Here is a 22737-nt window from a genome sequence, read left to right as displayed (position 1 = left end):
ATCTGTCTATATCTTATCAATACACATAATGAAAGTGAAAACGTGTAAGTGGCAGAGGTATCTATTTACACAGTCAGCTTCCTGCCCCCCAAAACAGCTATAGTTCTTACTGAGCAAAAGACACCGATGGCCTGCCCTCCACTGACATTGCAGGTTATAGTGAGCGCCACGAACATGTAGCACAAACCATGCCAGTGCCCTCCATAAACACCATACTGCCCCCCACCCAAGTGAAGGTTTTCATGCGGGATCCTAAATGTTCAGTTTTTCCTCCAGAATGGACATCCCAGGGTTCCTTTCTCTCTCCATTGGTGTGGAATTTGCACCACCTCACCCACCACTGTATGGAGGATGTCATAAGGTAGTGAGATCCAGTCTCTGAAGCTGCGAGTCTGTGCATTTTCATTCAGGGATCAGCATCCTGGGTACCCATTGTGCACAGATCTTCCGATAGCCAAAAAAAGTAATAATGTGACCCACATGTTCTTGTGAAATGCCAATTATGCTTGGAAGTTTTCTCTGAGTGATATGACGATCATCCTGAATCAATCTGTCCACCTTTTGCTTGTGAAACTCGGTGGTTGCTGTCACAGGACGGACAACTGTTTGTTCGTCACACAAGTCAGATGTTCCCACCTCAACATCTTTAAACTTACTCACCCAATGACGCACAGTACTCACATCAACACAATCACCATAAACAGCTTGCATTCTCTGATGAATCTCCTTCAGTGCCCGTTCTACAGGGATACCCGTGCCAGGCTTATCTTACCTCTAATAGACAAGCACCCAGGCCATTCAGGACAATTTTATACCTCCCTGCTACTTGCAGATACTAATTCAGCTACAACCTACAATGTCGCAAAGTTTTGTGCAGCAGCATACACAATCCGCCAGGGGATGACTAGTTCCAAAAGTCAACTGTGTGTCCAGTAATCTTCTTCCCTGGATCTACAATTTGGTGATGGGTCTGGGCATTGTATGTTTTTACTCTGTTTCCCCTTCTGCTCCCTCACCCATATTGTGTTTTTAGTAGTTGTATTTATATATTTTTAATGTACCAAACATGCCAGGCTTGTATGGAAACGTGACACTATTTCCTGTGCTGGTCAATGACCGAAATAAATGTTTTTGATTTGATTTGAATCTCCTTTGGGATGACACCTTCTACTGTCAAGAATTCAATGACTGCACGTTGCATAAGTCGCATTGACAGACCGTTTGCCTAGGGTTCTATACTTCGCACTTTAACAGCACAACCATTCAATGCTAAGGCTTCCCACCAAAATGGAGCTGTAGAGGAGAGTCTACTGAACAAGCCACTACCTGCCGCATACCAGTACTGCCATCTGTTGAAGAGTTACGAAGGTGGAGGCATTACTTTTCACTTTAACAACACAACTGTTCAATGCTAAGGCTTCCCATCAGAATGGAACTGTAGAGGAGAGTCTACTGAACAAGCCAGTATTTGTCGCGTACCAGTACTGCCATCTGTTGAGGAGTTACGAAGGTGGAGGCATTACTTTTCACTTTAACAACACAACTGTTCAATGCTAAGGCTTCCCACCAGAATGGAACTGTAGAGGAGAGTCTACTGAATAAGCCAGTACCTGCCGTATACCAGTACTGCCATCTGTTGAGGAGTTACGAAGGTGGAGGCATTACTCTTCATTCAGCCCTCGTATGATGCTATGATTCACACAAACAACCATTGGGGCAAAGTGGGGAAACCACAACACAATGGCAAAGTTTCACACATTTTAACAGGATGGAACTTAATGGAGGAGAAGGAAGGGAAGCGTCCCACGATCCCTGCACAATATAGTTCCAGGCCTAGTGTTTTGACACATGGACGCTTGAAGGATCCTGGGTGGCCAAGGAGCTTGAGATTTCACTTTGGAAAACACACACGTCGCTGGAAGGGTTGCTCAGATCTTAATGGGCCGACAGCTGAACCGCACAGCTGCTTGCAACATCCCAGTACAAAGAACCCATGGTCGCTTTAACAGACGCCTTATTTGTTTTAACAACAACACAAAATTCGTATGTAGCACGTGCCACTTTTATCATTTTAATATAAATAAGGCTCTCCAGCTGTTGCTTCATTAAAAGCCAGCTTTCTTCCAACGACGAGAGTGTAGACGGCTACGCAAGAGGCAAAAGGGAGAGCGGTGGGCGCCATTTTGCGAGCCAGAAGGCGGCTTTGATCTGGCCGGTTGCTCCTGCGACACTTTTCCCGCCTCCGCAAAGGTTGGCTTTTGCAAGGCCCTGCACGCTGGAACTTAGGCAAAATGGACAGCTGTGTAAATACAGAACAAAAAAATTATTTTGCTACAGAAAGGAAAAATAAGAACAGGGTTTTCTACTACTTTGCCGCACTCAAGCTGGAGATAAAGTGGTGAAGGCATGTGTGAGCGGGGCCACAACAGAGGGATACGTGGGCGCATGCAATTGAATGATCCTCAATATGAAAACATTGAAACAGGATGAAAAACACGGATACGTAAAAGCGTGAAGAAATAACTGGAGTGTAACCACTCTTGTGACAGTTTCCAATAACCAGGTTTTGACACAGTGAAACATTTAGTCCTGCAAATCATTTAATAATAATAATAATAATAATAATAATAATACTTTATTTGTACCCTGCTACCATCTCCCCAAGGGACTCGGTGCTGCTTACATGAGGCCGAGCCCACAATACAACAATAAACAATAACAACAATGATACAAAACAATAAATAAACTCATAAGCAAAAATAAGCAATAAATTTGACAGAAGTGTTTCTCAACCTGGGGTTCGGGATCCTTGGGGAGTTGCGAGGAGGTGTCAGAAAACACAGTATTGTCTGTTGGTTCTATGTGGAAAGTCTGGCTCAATTCTATTGTTAGTGGGGTTCAGAATGCTCTTTGATTGTCGGTAAACTATAAATCCCAGCAACTACAACTCCCAAATATCAAGGTCTATTTCCCTCAAACTCCACCAGCATTCGCATTTCAGCATATTTAGTATTCATGCCACATTTGGTCCAGATCCATCATTGTTTGAGTCCACAATGCTCTCTGGATAAAGGTGAACTACAACTCCCAAACTCAAGGACAATGCCCACCAAACCCTTTCAGTATTTTCTGTTGGTCATGGGATTCTATGTGCCAAAATTGGTTCAATTCCATCATTGGTGGAGTTCAGAATGCTCTTTGATTGTAGATGAACTATAAATCCCAGCAATGACAACTCCCAAATGAAAAGGCCTATTTCCCCCAAACTCCACCAGCGTTCACATTTTGGCATATTGAGTATTCGTGCCAAGTTTGGTCCAGATCCATCATTGTTCGAGTCCACAGTGCTCTCTGGATGGAGGTGAACTACAGCTCCAAAACTCAAGGTCAATGCCCACCAAACCCTTCCAGTATTTTTTGTTGGTCATGGAAGTTCTGTGTGCGAAGTCTAGTTCAATTCCATCATTGGCGAAGTTCAGAATGCTCTTTGATGGTAGGTGAACTATACATCCCAGTGACTACAACTCCCAAATGACAAAATTGTTATCTGCCCCCAACAGCATATTATTTGAGAACACATAAATGCTGGATCACTCTAACAACCACATTTCAACAAAAAGGAGGAAACTATGAAAATGAATAAAATCAGTATTTAAAAACTCTAGAATCAGGACAGTAAATAAAGAACAACACTAAAAAAACACGGGAATTCCAGACAAGAAATAATCAGGGCCAGCAAACACCTCCCAACAAAGGATTCCCCCAGGCAGGAAGCAGCTGGGCTATGAAGCTGCAAGGCCATTCAATACTAATCAAGGTGGCCAACTGCAACATTCACACTTTCCTCCAACAGACAAGAGTTCTTTCTTCCACCCTGGACATTATTCCACAGGTATATATATAAACCTCACTTGCCTAGTTTCCAACATACCCCTCAACCTCTGAGGACTGCCTGCCATAGATGTGGGTGAAACATCAGAAAAGAATGCTTCTGGCCAGATAACAATAACATTCAAGTAAAATAATAAATGTAATAAAAACAATAACAGAGTAAAATAACATAAATGTAATTGTAATAATAGTAGAGTAAAATAATAAATGTAATAATAATAATAATAATAATTGGGAAGTGTCCGACCTGTGATCCAATAGCCAGCAAAGTTATCTTGTCTGCTGTGGACTCATCTTGTTGTGTTTCAAATAATAATAATAATAATAATAATAATAATAATAATAATAATAGTTTATTTGTACTCCGCTACCATCTCCCCAAGGGACTCAAATACAACAATACAAGCAATAATAACAACAATAACAACAATACAAGCAATTAAAATAAAAAAAACATAGACAATAAAATATGCAAAAATTAACAATAAGACAACACACAATTAAAAACAGTTAATAAATAACTTTGACTTGAGTATAAGCTGAGGGGGCTTCTTCAGCCTAAAAAAGGGCTGAAAAACTCAGCTTATACGGTAATTTGGATCTGGTCATTTTATGTTTCAACTGATGTTTTGGTACTCCATTCCAAGATCACAGGTCAATATACAATAATTAACCTGTGAAAAGCAAATCAAGCCATGCTAACTCTCTTTAAGATGAGATCAAACCAGGGGAGCAATTCAGAAGACCTCACAACCTCTGAGGATGCTTGCCATAGATGCAGGCGAAACGTCAGGACAGAATGCTTCTAGAACATGGCCACATAGCCCGAAAAACCTACAACAACCCAGTGAATCCAGCCATGAAAGCCTTCGACAATACAATTCAGAAGTAGCTTCACGCTCCACACTAAATAACACTTCACTAGGTTTGGGTGTGCCTTTTTCAAGGGTTCATATGGAAAGCATGCCGTAAATACTATTCAAGCTCAGAGTCAGAACCATCCATCCAACATCATCCATAATATTAAAATTGCAGGGTATAAAACCTGACATTTCGTATGCCTGCAAGCCAAGACATCCTGTCCTTGAAATGCATGAAACACAACGTACTTATCCTTCCATACCAGCAAGAAAGTTGAAATTGAGAACACACACCACGCAAACTTTAGTGGGCTTTAACCAACAGAAGAGGATCTGGGGTGAGTTGCATGTCTGCAATTTCCATTGAAAAAAAAGGCTCCATTCATTTCAAATAGATGTTTTGGGGGAGCGATATGAATTGCAGGTGTAGGAGGCCCCAACCAGGCTGGGACTACAGTGCTAAAATACTTAATATGAGGGTTGAATGACAAGTAATGCCTCTACCTTCGTAACTCCTCAACAGATGACAGTACTGGTATGCGACAGGTACTGGCTTGTTCAGTAGACTCGCCTCTACAGTTTATTTATTTCTTTAGTACATTTCTATACCGTCCCTCTCAGCCTTCCGGAGACTCGAGGCAGTTTACAAGGCAAGAATTCAATGCCACCAAGGACACAATTACAATATACAATATAAAAAACATCAGCAACAATAAAATCAAACATTATAATGAAACATACTTCAATCGATAATCATTAAAACTATGTCCAGTTCCACCATATAGTTATTCCATTATTATATCCGTTACTCCGTATTTTCAAATAGCCATGACTTAAGATTCTTCCGGAATGATAGGAGCGAAGAAGCCCATCTAATCTCCCTAAGAAGGGCGTTCCATAGCCGAGGGGCCACCACTGAGAAGGCCCTGTCTCTCGTTCCTGCCAACCGTACTTGTGATGATGGCGGGACCGAGAGCAGGGCCTCTCCAGATGACCTTAAAAGTCCTTGCAGGTGCATAAGGGGAGATTCGTTTGAACAGGTAAGTTGGGCCAGAACCGTTTAGGGCTTTATAGGCTAAAGCCAGCACATTGAATTGTGCTGGCTTCCATTTTGGCGGGAAGCCTTAGCATTGAATGGTTGTGTTGTTAAAGTGTGAAGTATGGAACCCTGTGCAGATTATCAGTCATTGCGACTTAAGCAACGTGCAGTCATTAAATTCTTGACAGCAGAAAGTGTCACCCCAAAGGAGATTCATCAGAGAATGCAAGCTGTTTGTGGTGATTGTGTTGATGTGAGTACCGTGCGTCGTTGGGCAAGTAAATTTAAAGATGTTGAGGTGGGAACATCAGACTTGCATGACAAACAAAGAGCTGGACGTCCTGTGACAGCAACCACCGAGTTTCACAAGCAAAAAGTTGACAGATTGATTCAGGATGATTGTCGTATCGCTCAGAGATAAATTTCAAGCATAATCGGCATTTCACAAGAATGAGTGGGTCACATTATTGCTTTGCTTGGCTATCGGAAAATCTGTGCTCGATGGGTACCCAGGATGAGAGAACGGTGAGACGCTGATTGCGGAAACAGAGTGTCGACTTCTTCCGTGACGGCTTCAGAAAACTTGTTCATTGTTGGCAGAAATGTATCCAATTGTTTGGTGATTATGTGGGAAAGTGAATAGTGGTAGTTAAAGAGCACATTCTAAGGATTATGTCTGCATTTGATTTATTAAAATATTCCCATCCAAACCTAAGTAACGAAGGTGGAGGCATTCCTGTGAGATGCTGGTTGCGGAAACAGAGTGTTGACTTCTTCCGTGACGGCTTCAGAAAACTTGTTCACTGTTGGCAGAAATGTATCCAATTGTTTGGTGATTATGTGGAAAAGTGAATAGTGGTAGTTAAAGAGAACACTCTAAGGATTATGTCTGCGTTTGATTTATTAAACTATTCCCATCCAAACCCAAATAACAAAAGTGGAGGCATTACTTTTCATTCAACCCTCGTATACTACACAAAGGAATCTGCTTTAATGTGGACCTTTTGCCAACCCACAGCCAAAATAACTCTTTTTATTATTACTGGGCGATCACAAAGATCTTCCTCCTCCTAAATCCTTCCTCTTCCCTCCACCTTTCAAGGACCCAGTTTTGCATCCTCAGCTCAAAATTAACCAAAGGTATCCAGAAAGATGACGTGATGCAGACGGTTGAGGGAAGCAGAGCCAAACGCAAGATGCAAACTAGCAAATCAAGGCTGAATCCCATGCACGTTCACACAGAAGGTTTTTGTACACATTGTCAACACTACCTCACAAGCTAACAAGCAATTGTGATTTCTTGCACTGAACTGCTACATGGCACTAGAGCACAGGAAGCTGCCTTATCTCAGGGCAGATTATTTGCTCATCTAAGCCAGTATTGTTGACTCTGACAATGGCTCTTCAGGCCTGGGAAAAGAAATCTGCAGTGTAATCTATTCCCTGAATTCTTCATTTGCATTTGGTGACAGTACGATTTTTGGTAAACAGTAACATGTACCTGAAAAAACGTTAAAGGAGTCTCTTGGCACATTAAAGATTAGCATGTACACTATAGTACACACTTTTGTGAGGAATAACCCAGAATTGTGGGCAAATTTATTCATTTATTTACTTTATTTCTATCTCAACCCAAAAGGCCTCATCACACTAGAGAAAATAATCCACTTAAAATCTGGTTGCTGCCTCCTGCAGAATTCTGGGGTTTGTAGTTTAGGGAGGGGACTAAACTACAAACCCCAGAATTTTGCAGGAGGCAGAAACCAGATTTTAAGTGGATTTTTTCTCTAGTGTGACAAAGTGAGGCTTTAACCAACAGTCTAGGGCAAAAGTCTGAGGGCCACAGTAGCATAGTGGATTAAACTGCTAGCTGCAGAAAACATGCTGACTAGAAGGTTAGCCGTTCAAAGCCGCAGGTCAAGGTGAGCTCCTGCTGTTAGCCCTAGCTTCCGCCAATCTAGCAGTTCAAAAACATGCAGTGTGAGTAGATCAATAGGTACCGTCTCAGCAGGAAGGTAAAAGGCAGACATGCTGACCAATAGAGTCTACTGTCAACAGGTCCTAGGCATGGAAAAATGGAACAAGGGCACCTCTCCATGGCCAGAGTTGAGCATCGGCTCCAGATGCCAGAGATGGAAAGGCAAACATTTACCTTTGTTTGTGTATTGTATGTCATTGTTGTTACTGTATACAAGGCATTGGATGTTTGCCTATATATCCATTCTGAGTCCCCACGGGGAGATAGAGCTCAATATAAATCAAGTGTATTATTTTTATTATTATTATTATTATTATTATTATTATTATTATTATATTACGCAGGTTATCCGGAAAGTAAGATTACAAGATTTTTTTAAAATACAAAGAATGAATGTATTTTAATAACATTTACATGGACTGTAGCATAAGTATTACATTGTTTTTCCACATAATCACAATTCAGTTCAATACATTTTGTCATCTGTGGGATGAGTTTTTGATGCCTGTGTCACAGAAGTTTCCCTCCGCCTTTTTCAGCCTGTTAGTCACTTCAATTTTCACCTGATCCGTGGCGGCAAAGTGTTTTCCACCCAGGTGTTCCTTCAATTTAGTGAACAGATGATAGTCACTGGTTTTCTTTTCTTTTTTTATCATGTCAGGAGTGACCTGAGAAACTGCAAGTCGCTTCTGGAGAGAATTGGCTGTCTGCAAAGACGTTGCCCAGGGGATGCCCAGATGATTTGATGTTTTATCATCCTTGTAGGAGGCTTCTCTCATGTACCCGAATGAGGAGCTGGAGCTGATAGAGGGAGCTCACCCGCCTCTCCCCTGTCGGTCTTCAGTCCTGCCGGCACAGGGGTTTAACCCACTGCACCACCGGGGGCTCCTGGGTGCAAGATCGGGCACTGGGTGCAAGATCGGGGCAGTGAGAGGGATGGCTTAAAACATCCCAACCAGATGAAGTCAACAACTCTTGTGTTGCATGAGTGGTGTGCGGATTCGCATTGTCATGAAGGAGACAGACTCCCACCGTCAGCATCCCACGATGTTTGTTTCTTCTGCAAAGTTTCTTCAAGGTGTCACAATATATTCCATACCCATTTTGTCTTGACATACTGTCTTGACATTCTCTGCATAAACTGAAATGGTTTCACAATGAATCACAGCATTTAGGTAGCGTATTACAGTGCGAACGTCACACTTGGAGGGAAACGGAATGAGGATGCTCATCTCTAACCTTCACCACAATGCCAGTTGATGAGCTACTGACGACTGGCACTGCTTGTTCAGTTCAGTTGTTCAGTCGTTTCTGACTCTTCATGACCTTATGGACCAGCCCACGCCAAAGCTCCGTCAGCCATCACCACCCCCAGCTCCTTCAAGGTCAATCCAGTCACTTCAAGGATCCTATCCATCCATCTTGCCCTTGGTTGGCCCCTCTTCCTTTTTCCTTCCATTTTCCCCGCAAGAGATACGTGCCTTGTAACCTAACTTTCTGGATAATCCTCATATTATTATTATTAAAGTCTAGGAAAGCTAGTGCTATAATATATATGTTCCACAGAACTCTTTCTTGGCAGGAAAAGAGACAATATGAGAGAGAAAGTGTGTGAGAGAGAGAGAGAGAGAGAATGTTTCCATTTTCCTAATGCACAAGGAACATGCATGTGCTAAAGAGACCAAACTTGAGAATGGTTAATATCTTTGACAGTGAACTTGTAGCTGATCATGCAATGGCAAACAGGGATCCACTGCAAAGGTCCCATGGGGCAATAAATAAAACTTCCGGCTCAATATAATCCAGACCCAGCCAATTGAATCAAATATTACAATGCACCCTGTAAACAAAAATGTGTGCTGCCTCCTCAGAGTGGAGAACCCTGGAAGAAACCTTTACTTAACATTCTAGGTGAATTCAAAGCAATGAGTCCCAAAACAAACAAGACTGTGTTCTGAACACCAAGAGTGGGTAGCCACACACTGCCACCGATTTTAATAGAAAATTATGAGGTTGCTGAAAAGTTTGCAGCACTCGAGCCCGGCTGAAGCTTCTCCTGGAAGAGTTCTGTTGGCAGCCAAACTTTTACCAAGCGAACATAGAAGGCAAAGCGCAGCAATTCTGCAGAGCCACTTAAAGATGTTAAAAGACACCCAGCCGGCCTGGCTCTGGTACTGTCTGCCAAGATGCAAGAACTGCAAATCAATTCGACAAAAAAATAAATTGCCTCTTTTGCGGGACTTCACGATATATAGTTTAAAGAGTATTATTTCTGGCCAATTTTTTTTTTGATAAATACATGCAGAAGACCCGGAAGATTAACATCCCACCTGTCTTTCCCACTTTTCCACTTGTCCCTTCCAACTTCAAACTACAGACCTTTCCAGCCCCCCCCCCCTTTACACCCCAAGTTGCTCATTACACTGTGAAAGCCACCCACTACATGGCTACCAGCCTCCTCCCAGTAGACTCAAATCAAGGAAAAGCTTTATGAGATCTACCACTCCTCTTGGTGTCCCTCCAGTAACAGCAAGCTTATCCCTCTGGGCAGCTAAACCAGGAAATCCCAAATGGATGCCCCCCACCCCAAGAGAGGGTCTTCCTCCAGGGGCAAACCAAGAATAGGCAACTTGGAAGTCCCTGAACAGGCTCAGAAGGTGAGTGGGCAGATCAAAAGACAACCTGGCAAAATGGCACGACCTAAAACAATCCGACACCTGCATCTGTATGCTTGTCCACTATGTCCTGCCTCATGTACAGATAATTTCACATCTGTATGCTTGTCCACTGTGCCCTGCCTCATGTACAGACAACTCCCCATTTGTATACTTGTCCACTATGCCCTGCCTCATGTACAGACAACTCCGCATCTGTATGCTTGTCCATTATGCCCTGCCTCATGTACAGACAACTCCGCATCTGTATGCTTGTCCACTATGCCCTGCCTCATGTACAGACAACTCTGTATCTGTATGCTTGTCCACTATGCCCTGCCTCATGTACAGACAACCCCGCATCTGTATGCTTGTCCACTATGCCCTGCCTCATGTACAGACAACCCCGCATCTGTATGCTTGTCCACTATGCCCTGCCTCATGTACAGACAACTCCGCATCTGTATGCTTGTCCACTATGCCCTGCCTCATGTACAGACAACTCCGCATCTGTATGCTTGTCCACTATGCCCTGCCTCATGTACAGACAACTCCGCATCTGTATGCTTGTCCACTATGCCCTGCCTCATGTACAGACAACTCCGCATCTGTATGCTTGTCCACTATGCCCTGCCTCATGTAGACAACTCCGCATCTGTATGCTTGTCCACTATGCCCTGCCTCATGTACAGACAACTCCGCATCTGTATGCTTGTTCACTATGCCCTGCCTCATGTACAGATGACTCTGCATCTGTATGCTTGTTCACTATGCCCTGCCTCATGTACAGAGGAAGAATTGTTGGAGGTTACAGACAATGTCGTTGCTGTTGCCCGTTTTTGGTCAAAAGATATTCTATTTTTTATCAGTTTTATACTAATTTATGCAATGCTTTTGATACGAAATAAATAAAATTACGTAACAGAGAAAAAGGCAAAGGAAGAAGAGACAAGACTAATTTTTAAAAAGTATGGGGGGTGGGGAGGTCTGATGTACTCCTCTTGTCATATTGATTTATAACAGCTATTCCGTCAGCAGACAAAAACACACAGATGCAAACAATTACACTATTTTTGTAGGCAACAAGTGAGGTGGGTGGTAACTGAGAAAATTTCGGAGAAGAAGAAAGAGGAGGCAGGGGAAAAAAGCACCCTGTCACAATATTCCAGGGGCCCCTTTGCTCAACCCCCCCCTTTTTTTCCCCTGTTCCCCCTCAAGTAACCCTCATCGCACAACAAACGCTGGCCACATCAGAGGCTTTCTAAGCCCTGAAGGGATGCTTTGATTCCAGACTGCTCCGGGCATTAGCAAGGACATAATTAGGGTAAAGAGTTCAACCGCAGTTCTATGTCTGCAGAGCTGCCAGAAATAAGATTTCCTCTCATTTGCTGGTTTCTACTGTACCCCTCCCCTTACCACCTCCACCCCTCAACAAGAAAGCCCATATTGAAAACACATTTCTTTGGGTGGAATTTGTTCCTCCTTGAATTAACATGATACCATTTACAGTATTTAATAATTTTAGATGGGTTTAGCTTTTTCTTTTTCCCTTTTACCAGTCTCTGGACCAGCGTGCCTCTCCGAAGGCATTCAGAATTGACACCCCCCTCCCCCCCAATGGATGCTCTTCAAAGCGGGTGGAGAGCAACCATAACATGGCAGATGGCCTCATCTGGCCAATTGTGCGCTCTCAAACAAACGGATGTTTTGCTTTTACTTTTCTCCAGTGCAGATGGAAGACGGTGAGGAACCGGGCAGCTGCCGGAAAGAAAGACGCCAACTCATCGGCAATGGCTCATTTGCATGCGCTCTGGCAGAAACCTCTGGAATCTCTTATCTCTGTATACTCATCATCTCAGATCTAAAGTGGAATTGTCAATGTAGATTTAAACCAGATATATACATTGAAAAAGAAGGCCTAAGCAGCTTAAATCACTGAGCTGCTGAACTTGCTGACCGAAAGGTCACAGGTCCGAATCCGGAGAGTGAGGTGAGCTCCCACTGTTAGCCCCAGCTTCTGCTAATCTAGCATTTCGAAAACATGAGTAGCAAATATGAGTAGATCAATAGGTACCGCTCCGACGGGAAGGTAACAGCACTCCATGTAGTCAAGTCATGACATGACTTGAATTGTCATTCAATCTGATGTCCTATATTATATTAATTGTCCTATATTATATTATATTACATACTGTAATATGTAATATTATAATAAGATAGTAGATAAGACAGAGGCACTCCTGGTCAGTCGAAAGGCCGAACAGGGTATAGGGTTACAGCCTGTGTTGGACGGGGTTACACTCCCCCTGAAGACGCAGGTTCGCAGCTTGGGTGTGATCCTGGACTCTTCGCTAAGCTTGGAACCCCAGGTTTCGGCGGTGTCCAGGGGAGCATTCGCACAACTCAAACTTGTGCGCCAGCTGCGCCCGTACCTTGGGAAGTCTGATTTGGCCACGGTAGTCCACGCTCTGGTTACATCCCGGATTGATTACTGCAACGCGCTCTACGTGGGGTTGCCCTTGAAGACTGCCCGGAAGCTTCAGATGGTCCAGCGCTCGGCAGCCAGGTTGCTAACGGGAGCGGCACTCAGGGAGCATACCACTCCTCTGTTGAGCCAGCTCCACTGGCTGCCAATCCGCTACCGGGCACAATTCAAGGTGCTGGCTTTAGCCTATAAAGCCCTAAACGGTTCTGGCCCTGCTTACCTCTCCGAACGCATCTCCACCTATGAACCGACTAGAACATTAAGATCGTCTGGGGAGGCCCTGCTCTCGATCCCGCCTGCGTCACAGGCGCATTTGGCGGGGACGAGAGACAGGGCCTTCTCAGTGGTGGCCCCTCGGCTGTGGAATGCCTTGCCGGCAGACATCAGACAAGCACCTTCGTTGCTGACGTTTCGGAGAATGGTTAAGACCTGGCTTTATGAACAAGCGTTCGGCTAAGCAATGCAACCAATCAAGGAAGAAAGACGGTAAATGGAACATAGGAACGGCACAACGACTATGAAAACGGATCTGATTTCAACTGAGGCGTTATATATGTTGTGTTGTTGATTTGTCCTGTCTGATTGTTAACTGTTGTGGATCTATGTGTTGATCCTGTTGTTGTATTATGTTTTAATTGCACTGTAAACCGCATTGAGTCGCCTGTTAAGGGCTGAAAAATGCGGTATAAAAATGAAGCAAATAAATAAATAAATACTGTACATACTCGAGTATAAGCGGACCCAAATATAAGCCGAGGCACCTAATTTTACCACCAAAACTGGAAAAACGTATTGACTCGAATATAAGCCGAGGGTGAGAAATGCAGCAGCTACTGGCATATTCAAAATAAAAATAGATACCAATAAAATTAAATTAATTGAGGTATCCATAGGGTCAATGTTTCTGAATATTTACATAAAACTGTAATTTAAGTTAAGTCTGTCCAACTCTGATTAAACCATTATTCTAATCTTCTTCAATGTAAATGTGCTTAGTGCTTACGTATTCTTCCCATAATAATAGAGTAAAATAAAAAATGTAATAAAAATAATAATGATAGAATGAAATAATGGAAATGTAATAATAGCAGTAATAACAGAGTAAAATAATAAATGCAATAAAAATAATAAATGTAATAATCATCATAATAATAAATAATAAAAGAGTAAAATAATAACTAACTTTGACTCAAGTACAAGCCGAGGGGGATTTTTTCAGCCCCAAAAAAGGGCTGAAAAACTAGGCTTATACTTGAGTATATACAGTATATTAGAAATCAACACTTTCTCATTACTTTATTTCCTAGATCACCTTTTCTAGACCACAGCAACGTGTGGCAGGGGACAGCTAGTATCATATAAGGATTCAAAGATCGAACTGCAAAGGTCCCAGTGGTGATTGGCACACTGGGTGCAGTGCCCAAAGACCTTGGCCTGCACTTAAAAATAATTGGTGCTGACAAAATTACCATCTGTCATTTGCAAAAGGCCACCCTACTCGATCTGCATGCATCATTCGCCGATACATCACACAGTCCTAGACAATTGGGAAGTGTCCATCGTGTGATCCAATACAAAAGCTCACAGCAAGATGAAAGATCAACACAGCACTAATATCACACAATACACAGCCAACAAGGGGCTGCGTGGAAATAAAAATCGGCAGTGCAGCGATGGGTGGGATGCGATCTGCAATAATGAGACCACTAAAGGTGATGAGTCAAATTAACATCTGGTAGTAGAGAGTTCCCCAGGCGAGGTGGTGCTCTACGATAAGTACTATCAGCCCTATTCGCAAAGCGTTCCAAGATGGCTGCTGGGAAATTTCGCTAAATCCTCAGTAATGCAAATATTTGTGCACCCGCAACGTCCTAGCTGACTCCATCCATTCAATTTTTTCTGTAAATCAAGAAATGACAGAGTAAATGGGGAATATCACACCACCGCCCCTTCTCCATCCTGGAAAGCTGGCTCCCTGCGTGCCCTCGCCCCTTGGGAGAATGGGATCAATGCCCTCTCACTTTTGGAAGCCATGGCTTAGAAGGCGCACATTCTACCTGGGTTTATAGGGAGGATAAGGTGATGAAGAAATTAGCGTTCCAGAGCTTCCTGTTTTATTTAGACTTGTGGCTTGCCCCGGTCCCCGGGGTGCAAAGGTTTCTGGCCACATCACTTCGTACACACCCTTTTGGAATTCCAGCCGTAGACGCTTTGCTAAATCTACACATTCAGGACACTTTTAAAGGCCTTCTTTCCCTCTCCCACCGGCTTCGGCCATTCGTGAACCACACATGAAATGTCTGAAATCAAATGGAACTTGCGGTTTGAGCTGGCTGTTGCTTGATGTTTTCGTTGGGTAGGTTCCACTGCACCAATGCAGACAACACACACAGAGAGAAATTTCCCAACAGGTCCCAACGGAGTGTTTAATTCGGGGGGAAGTGGGCAAGGTTGCGTTGAAACTTATTTTTAGGCACCATAGCAAAATTTGGGGAGGAGGCGGGGTGAAAAGGAGAGAGTGATAAAAGATATTGAGATAGGAATGGATCGCATGACAATTTATGATATAATTATTTATTTTTATTTATTTATTTTATTTATTTATTTTTATTTATTTACGACATTATATGCCACCCTTCTCACCCCAAAGGGGACTCAGAGCAGCTTACTATATATATATATATATATATATATATATATATACACACACACACACACACACACACACACATATACACACACACACACACACATACACACACACATACAATATATTATATTATTTGCATGTTGTCGAACTTGGCTGAAGCTGGGACTAACAGCAGGAGCTCACCCACACTCCTCAGATTTGAACCGGCGACCTTTTGGTCAGCAAGTTCAGCAGCTCAGCGGTTTAACCCACTGCACCACTGGGGGCTCCTAACAGGCAACGTAAAGCCACGTAAATACAGATAGAAGACAATAAGATTGTTGTTTTTGAACTGTTAGGTTGGCAGAAGCTGGGGCTAAGAACCAGAGCTCCCCGGATTTGAACCGGTGACCTTTTGGTCAGCAAATTCAGCAGCTCAGCGATTTAACCCACTGCACCACTGGTGGCTCCTAAGAGACAACTTAAAGCCATGTAAATACAGATAGAAGACAATAAGATTGTTGTTTTCGAACTGCTAGGATGGCAGAAGCTGGGGCTAACAATGGGAGCTCACCCCGCTCCCCGGATTTGAACCACTGATCTTTCGGTTTGCTTTATATGTGTACTGTAATCCACTCTGAGTCCTTCCAGACAGATAAAGCGGAATGTAAATAAAGTGTAATATTATTAAGACCGGGTATATGGTTTGTGAGCAAATGCAGGATGGGAATTATAGAATCAGCACCTATAGAACTAGAGGGAAAACCCAGATTCATCTCCAAATAGTTTTCGTTCCAATGTTTGAACAGTATTCATTTATATTATATTATTAGCATAGTACAATATCAGTATTATATATTACTATATTGTACTATACCATTATATTGAAATATTATTAGTAATATGAGATGTAATATAAATATATAATTATAATATTATAAATATTATATGTTTATACAATATATTATATTATTAGCATAGTACAATATCAGTATTATATATTACTATAATGTACTATACCATTATATTGAAATATTAGTAATATTACATGCAATATAAAATATATAATTATAATATCATATTATCAGTAGTATTATATTGTATTACATTATAATATTATAAATATTATATATATACACAATATATTATATTACATTATATTTATTTTGCATGTTTTAATTATGTCTATTTACAACTGTCCATTAGAAATGAGGTCTGATTGACTTTATTTTAGAAGCATTCTAGCACAAATTCTGGAGTTCTTCCAACAAAAGAATGAAATTCAAGCTGCACTGAGGACTCTAGATCTGAATATTTATATTATATTATATTACATATATTCATATATTCATATATATATATAAACTTTCAGATCCTTCCCGAAAGTTACTACTATACTAAGTTTTAATCAAATTATGTTAAAATGTGTGTCTCCGGTTTTGATTGTAAAGAAAATACATCCAAATTGTAAAATACTCTGCCATTTAATGTTGCTTTCGATTCCGGCCAAGAAATTGAGATTTAAAATGTAAGAAGTCATATTTACAAGGAATGGCATGGCGCCGACTAACTGCAAAAAGAAATCTTTGAGTTCACAGTTCAAGCTAAAACGCTTCCTAAGCATGCAGAAGGCTTTTCCTTCACATTCATCGGATTTCTAAAGCAATACAGTTTGGTAACCACTCACCATCACTACTCTAGCAGAGAGCCCTGAAATCGTTGAACAGAAGCTCTCTGAAGCTTTAGGTGCTCTTACTGCCTATAACAGGGAAAACCAGCTGATTCCTAATCCATCTAAGTTTCATCTATGCTGACGATCGTGCCATCACCGCTCAAGCAGGGAGCTTGGAAATGATTGAACAGAAGCTCTCTGAAGCTTTAGGTGCTCTTACTGCCTATTACAGGGGAAACCAGCTGATTCCTAATTCTGCTAAAATGGAGATGTGTGCTTTTCACCTTAAGAACAGACAAGCATCTCGAGCTCGGAGGATGACCTGGGAAGGAATCCCACTGGAGCATTACAGCACATCCAAATACCCGGGAGTCACTCTGGACCGTGCCCTGACCTACAAGAAACACTGCTTGAATATCAAGCAAAAAGTGGGTGCTAGAAACAATATCGTAAGAAAGCAGACTGACACAACCTGGGGATCACAACCAGACACAGTGAAGACACCCGCCCTTGCGCTTTGCTACTCTGCTACTGAGTATGCATGCGCAATGTGCAATACATCTCACCATGTTAAAACGTGGATGTGGCTCCTAATGAGACATGCTGCATTATCACAGATTGTCTACGCCCCACACCATTGGAGAAATTATACTATTTAGCCAGTATTGCACCACCTGACATCCATTGGGAAGTAGCAGCCAGTAAAGAAAGGACCAAGGCAGTGACATCTCTGGCCCATCCTCTGTTCGGATATCAGCCAACACGTTAATACCTTAAATTAAGAAATAGTTTTCTAAGATCTACAGAGATACTTGCAAGAACATCTCCCCGGGTGGGAAGCTTTTCAGATACGGCACAAAGCTGAGATTCCTGGGAACAGCTCAGCTTCCCAAATGGACAGAATGGAATGACATTGATCATTATATGAACTATAAACTATGATGCAGTGATGGGATGAAAAAACTGGGACCCTCATGAAACACATAAACAGATCAGGATTTGAAGAGAAAATAAGACTTGCATGTGCAGTAAGGATCTCTCACATTCCTATTCCAACCCACCAAACCGTGTAGAATCACTGCCAGTTTAAAAAGAGCAATAATAGACAGATGGGACACCAACACCTTAAATCAAGAAATAGTTTTCTAAGATCTACAGAGATGCCCACAGGAACACCTCAGCAAGCGAGAGTCCAAAAGTGGCAGGCTAAAACCCGGAACCTCAATCCATGACTGCAACTGGATGAGAGACTCCCTCCTGGGCACACAGAAGAGTGGATGACTTGGAAGGCACTGAACAGACTGTGCTTTGGCACCACAAGGTGCAGAGCCAACCTTAAGAAATGAAGCTGAACCTGCATCACCATCATCATTATTATTATTATTATTATTATTATTATTATTATTATTATTTGATGCACAACAAGATTAGTACACAGCAAACAAGATCACTATGCCTGCTTTTGTATTGGATCACATGCTGGACACTTCCCAAGTGTCTAGGACTGTGTGATGTATCCGAACATAATTGAAGACCGACAGGTCACAGGTTCAAATTCGGGGAGAAGCGGATGAGCTCCCTCTATCAGCTCCAGCTCCTCATGCGGGGACATGAGAGAAGCCTCCCACAAGGATGATAAAAACATCAATTCATCCGGGCGTCCCCTGGGCAACGTCCTTGCAGACGGCCAATTCTCTCACATCAGAAGCGACTTGCAGTTTCTCAAGTCACTCCTCACACAAAAAAAATTCAGCACATAATGCATGGAGATCCAAGTAGGGAGGCCTTTTGCAGCTGACAGATGGCAATTTTGCCAACACATATTGTTTTTTAAGTGCAGGCCAAGGTCTTTAGGCACTGCACCCAGTGTGCCAATCACCACTGGGACCACCTTGACTGGTTTGTGCCAGAGTCTTTGCAGTTCTATCTTTAAATCCTCATATTGTGTAAGCTTTTCCAGTTGCTTCTCGTCAATTCTGCTGTCAGAATTTGCCCACCTGACATCCATTGGGAAGTAGCAGCCAGTTCTTTAACACGATTGTGAGGTCAGGAATGTTGTGCTCCAAAACTCTGTCTGAATTCGGAAGTCCCAGAGGAGTTTGGCGTGTTCATTCTCTGTAACTCTTTCCGGCTTGTGATCCCACCAGTTCTTTGTCGCAGGCAGATGATATTTGTGGCACAAGTTCCAATGAATCACCTGAGCAACAGTGTTGTGCCTCTGCTTGTAGTCTGTCTGCACGATCTTCTTGCAGCAGCTGAGGATATGATCTATTGTTTCATCTGTTTCCTTGCAGAGTCTACATTTGGGATCTGTTGTTGACTTTTCAATTCTGGCTTTGATGGCATTGGTTCGAATGGCTTGTTCTTATTATTAGCCTAAAGCTGAACCCCCATCGGGTGCCACCTTGACGTTGGCGGGGGGCTTAACTACTTCAATGATGTTGAGATCTGTGCTGGTGGTAGTGTAAACTATCAGCAGGTTCAACCAAACCAGTGTGGTCTCAACTGAGAAGTAGAACTAAGTGCACCCAACCCATTTAAATATGGTGAAACAAACTCTAAAGAAGTCTATTCTGGCTCGGTCATCGCCCAGGATAATAAGGACCGCGGCGAGTGCTTCTCCTGGGAACCCATCGAGAAGTGGGCTACAGGAATCAGGACCCATTGCTGAGCAACCAGGGGATGGGCCTGTAGGGCAACTGGAAGCAAAACAACTACAGAAGTGGCAGAAATAATAATGATGATAATAATAATAATAATAATAATAATAATAATAATTATTATTATTATTATTATTATTAGCCTAAAGCTGAATTTGAGTGGCACTGAATTTGAGGGGAGCACTGAAAAGAGAGCCATCGTATGGGGCACAGGTCTCAAAGTCATGTGTTGCCCATTCCCAATGTAAAGATCTCCACCCCAGCTCTAAACTGATATTTCAAATTACTCTGCAATAACCAAGGAGAATTGTGAATAAATGGTTCATTCATCAATGTTACTTCACTCCTCCTGGGTGATCCATCTCCTTTAAAGGAAGCTCTTCCCACACATTTGATACCAGTCATTTCGCCACTAGACTCTTTTTAAAAAAACACATTATGAACCACAGATCTTGACAGCTGAAAACTGGAGTCTCCGCTCAGAAACCGCCACTGTGCCCTGGCCTCCAACGTACCGGTAATAGCAGTGGGTTCCTATTAATTTTTTGAAAAATAATATTAAATTGATGAAAGGTGGCAATAAAGTTCTGCTTTAAACACGAGGCTATTCCTCTGGAAAATATTTTTCCTGTTTCTTTAGCTAAACATTAGCACGTCCATAAATGTCCTGCAGTTGAACCAGGTTGTTAATGTTAACAGCTTCCAAGACACATATTAATAAACTGACTCCAGGAAATATCTCAAGTGCCAATTTGGCAACTGCTCGCACTATACAAAAAACAAAAACCAGTTCCATCTAACTGCACTAGAATCCCACTATGACACAATCAGCAAGGTAACTGGTAACTATTTACCACTGATAGCAGAAAGCCAAGGTAGAATAAGTACAAGTGTATGTGTGTGCAAAGTAGCAGCTATCACCGCACAATTGTTTTAATATATTATCTTGCACACTTTGTGTGACCAAGAATCATAATTTAAGTCAGAATGATGCAGAAAGAAGCAGGCTTGGCTCTCAATGGTAAGAACTACCACGACAACAACAAAACAACACACCCCCAGCTTTAACTTCAATGCAAGAGTATCACTGAATCTTAATTTGGTATGATTTAAACAACATCGTATTTTATGTCTCGTTATAAGCCAGCTTTAAGTCTCAGTCTGAGACCCAGATAGGATATGAATAAAATGATTGAGGACTGGCAAGAAGTATTTGTAAGGATTTCTAATTTTTCATTATTGAATAACTAGCCGTCCCCTGCCACGTGTTGTTATGGCAGTCTGTGTATATGTGTTTTGTGTGTGTATATATTTGTGTATATGTGTGTCTGTGCGTGTATATATACACACACACACACACATTTATATATGTATGTATATGGTTTGCACATGCATTGCAATGTATTTTCTATTTTTTGGCTTTTTAAGTCTCTTCTGCTGTGTTTTGCCGTGTTTTTATGAGTGATGGTCACTCATTGGCCTGATAGGTGTCTTGTGTCCAAATTTGGTGTCAATTCATCCAGTGGCTTTGGAGTTATGCTAATCCCGCAAACGAACATTGCATTTTTATTTATATAGACTAGCCGTCCCCTGCCACACATTGCTGTGGCCCAGTCTATGTATATGTGTGTGTATATTTATATGTATGTGTATATATGTGGTTCTGCGCATGCAATGTAATGTATTTTTTATATATATATTTTTGGATTTTTAAGTCCCTTCTGCTGTATTTTCCATTTTATGAGTGATGGTCACTTGTTGGACTGGCCATGTTGTCCAGATGCCCGACCACCGTCTCCCAAAGCAGTTGCTCTATTCCGAAGTCAAGAACCGAAAACAGAATTTTGGAGGACAGGAAAAGAGACTGAAAGATGGGCTCAAAGCCAACCTTAAAAACTCTGGCATAGACACTGAGAACTGGGAAGCCCTGCCCCTTGAGCGCTCCAGTTGGAGTTCAGCTGTGACCAGCAGTGCTGCAGAATTTGAAGAGGCACGAATGGAGGGCAAAAGAGAGAAACGTTCCAAGAGGAAGGCGCATCAAGCCAAACCCGACCGGGACCTCCTTCCACCTGGAAACCAATTCCTTCACTGTGGAAGAACAGGTGGGTCAACAATAGGGCTCCACAGTCATCTATGTATGCACCACCAAGACACTACACTTGGAAGATCATCATCCTCAGACTACGAGGGATCGCCTAAATAAGTAAGTAAGCAAGCAAGGGAAGGAACTGTACTATCTCAGATAACCCAATTCTGAACTATAGAAAGTATTTTTAGCCATATTTTGTAGGTCCAGGAGATGTTTACAAAAATCAGCAGCCTGGTTGACATATGTGTTGCAGCACCTTCTTGTTGAACATTATCAGGCTTTCCAAAATTAACATTTTTAACATTTCAAGAATCAAAATGTCCCAATGTAGATGGGCAGACACACTATTTCTGCTCCTTACACCTCCATTTACTATTATATGTATAACATAACTGAGTACATCCTGCATTGCTGGGAAAGCAATTACCATGGGGGACGGGTTCAAGCCACCCTAGTTCCACCTCATGGGTTTTTCATCTCCATCTTCTATTCCTTAATCTCTTTTCAAGCTGTTCAGGGAGACATCAGAGGTTTCTTCCGTGTCCATCCCCGTTGTCTCATCTTTACACCACTTCTCTGAGGACATACAAAAACCAAGTTTCTGCAGATGTTTCTTTACTGGTAATTTTGAGGGGGGGGGGGGTGCGGCCACAAGGGATTGCTCTTCTTTCATTTTGCAAGTCTTGTAATCTAAGGACCACGTTAGCTGATGCAGAAATGAAGCTAGCATCACAAAGTCCTGCCAGAAGAGGCAATCTGTTTCCCATTTGTACTTCAAGG

At 42.2% G+C, this 22737-nt stretch overlaps 1 protein-coding gene across 3 annotated transcripts in view; it reads right to left on the bottom strand.

The window, feature by feature from the left end:
- BCAS3 (BCAS3 microtubule associated cell migration factor) overlaps positions 1-22737 on the bottom strand; it is a 549518-nt gene that overhangs the window by 481800 nt on the left and 44981 nt on the right. The gene's annotated exons all lie outside the window — the stretch shown is intronic.

Source organism: Anolis sagrei, chromosome 11, assembly GCF_037176765.1.
Source record: "Anolis sagrei isolate rAnoSag1 chromosome 11, rAnoSag1.mat, whole genome shotgun sequence".
Lineage (NCBI taxonomy): Eukaryota > Metazoa > Chordata > Lepidosauria > Squamata > Dactyloidae > Anolis > Anolis sagrei.
This window is presented reverse-complemented; position numbering and strand designations above follow the sequence as displayed.